This window comes from Petromyzon marinus, unplaced genomic scaffold, assembly GCF_048934315.1.
Source record: "Petromyzon marinus isolate PM22_M1 ecotype Great Lakes invasive population unplaced genomic scaffold, UKy_Petmar_22M1.pri1.0 PM_G_Scaffold_38, whole genome shotgun sequence".
Classification (NCBI taxonomy): domain Eukaryota; kingdom Metazoa; phylum Chordata; class Hyperoartia; order Petromyzontiformes; family Petromyzontidae; genus Petromyzon; species Petromyzon marinus.
Window position 1 is genome coordinate 2215001 of NW_027422961.1, and position 2500 is coordinate 2217500.

At 37.3% G+C, this 2500-nt stretch overlaps 1 pseudogene; it reads left to right on the top strand.

The window, feature by feature from the left end:
* LOC142916140 (28S ribosomal RNA) overlaps positions 1-2500 on the top strand; it is an 8391-nt pseudogene that overhangs the window by 3715 nt on the left and 2176 nt on the right.

Genomic DNA, 2500 nt, shown 5'->3' on the forward strand with positions numbered 1-2500 from the left:
CCTGTGTGCTATAAACGTAAGTCGCGAATTATAAAGAAAATAAACCGGACGGACTACTCGGTGACGAACTAACATCGCTCATGAATGAGCGATTAACAGACGAGCTGACTACGGAATTTATCCTTTCGGACATGTTTTCATGGGACTACCCATGCACAGATCAGAACAAATGTTATCCATGCAATCTTGTTTTCCTAGACCATAGAACTTGGTCATCACATATGACACGGGTACATCCGCACGCAAACAAAACGTATAAATGTCGAATTTGTAATCGCACAGCAGATAGCATACACAAGATAGCGTCACACTACGGAAGAACTTGCAAAAGTTTAATAGGTAAAACTAGTGCTATAACCACCACAATTGAGGAAACACTATTTAGTTGTTCATATTGTAGCAGAGGTTTTGCTACGAAAACAGGTTTAGGGGTACATACTAGACGAACTCATCCGACAGAACATGAAGCTAGACTACAGCAAAACGCACCAGGAAGGAAAGTTAGATGGGGAGAAGAAGAGGTAGAAATTATGGCCCATAAAGAAGCCCAACAGAATGATGAGGACATAAACATGAATCAACTAATACAGAACTCAGTTATGCCACACAGAACGCTAGAAGCGATTAAAGGGAAGCGGAGAAATATCAAGTATAAGGAATTGGTAAGGACATTGAAAGAAACCACCTATAAGGTAGAAAATCAATGCCTTGTTAACTTAGTTTTACCGACAACATCGGAAATAACAACTACACCTTCTGAAGGAGATCAGCCAGCAATAAGGGCCGAAAAAGAACAATCACTGACAGCAGCTGAGGATCTTCAGGTCATAATTACCGATCTAAAGATCGAGAATTTAAGTCACAATCAGGCGTTACTGCTACTCAATTCTCATGTAGAAAAGTTTTTAAATCGAAGTAAACCAATTAATAGGAAAGATCGTGTAAACCAACAGGAGAAAGATGAGAATAGGCATCGAAGACAATCAAAGCAAACTAAATACAGGGGGTATCAATATTTATACCATACGAACAAGAAAGCTCTATTAGACGAGATTACTTCAGATAGATCGGGGCCAAGTATATACCCAACTGAAGAAAGCATACGGGGAACATTCGTTACTTTATTCGAGTCAAACTCTCCTCCAGATAATATACCCTTTAAATTAAAAAACGACCAATCCTGCATCGATATCGTAAAAGCAATCACCTTAGATGAGTTGATTAAGACCCTAGCAATTATGAAGGATAAGTCACCTGGACAGGACAACATTATTCTTAGCGATCTTAGGACTTTACCAATAAAATATTTACTAGATATCTTAAATATCATCCTTTATTTACAGGATATACCACAAATATGGAAACAACACAGAACAAGACTTATACCTAAAACTAAAGAGGATTTAGAAAAACCCTCAAATTGGAGACCCATAACCATCTCATCAATTGTAATTAGGCTATTACACAAAATTTTAAGTTATCGTCTAGGACAGCAATTAAAGCTTAATTACAGGCAGAAAGCATTCCTCCCGGTAGACGGATGTTTCGAAAATAGTGCATTACTACACTTCATCATACACAACGCCAGGCAAAAGCACGAAAACACGCAAATAGTGTCAATAGACCTCAGTAAGGCATTCGATTCTGTCAGCCACGAATCGATTATTAGAGCCTTAAAGCGATTTAACTTATCAAAGGAATCAACAACGTACTTGACCAACATCTATAAGTGTAATCTAACTGATATTGTATTTGGATCGACAACAATGCGTAACATAAATCTAAAAAGAGGCGTAAAGCAAGGTGATCCACTTTCACCGCTACTATTTAACATGATTATGGATGAACTATTGGATAACTTGCCGACATATATAGGAGTTAATGTAGGAAATCAGAAAGTAAATTCAATGATGTTTGCAGACGACCTTATCCTATTTGCAGAAACGGAATGTGGCATGAATAAACTCTTGGATATAACTACTAAATTCCTCGATGACAGACACTTGAAAATAAATATAAACAAATGCAATTCGTTAAGATTTATCAAGTACGGCAAACAGAAGACATTTAGTGTTGCAACGACATCATCGTACTTTATAAATAACGAACCCATTAATCCGGTATCATATGTAAAGGGATTCAAATATCTAGGCATTGAATTTGACCCAAGGGGAAAACGATCTATAAGCTGTAACCTGCTCGCAGCAATGTTAAACAAACTGACCAGAGCACCGTTAAAGCCAGAAAAGAAAGTATATTTAATCAATAACAATTTGATACCTCGTATTATTCATCAATTGGTCCTCGGAAAAGTTACCAAGGGTTTATTGATGTCACTTGATTCTGAAATTAGGAAAACAGTAAAGCTTCTGCTCAGGTTGCCACACGATACGCCCGACAGTTTCTTTTATACATCAGTATCCAACGGAGGAATGGGCATAAGAAATTTATGCGACTCAGTTGCACTATCTATAATAAGCAGACATAACAAAATGATAAC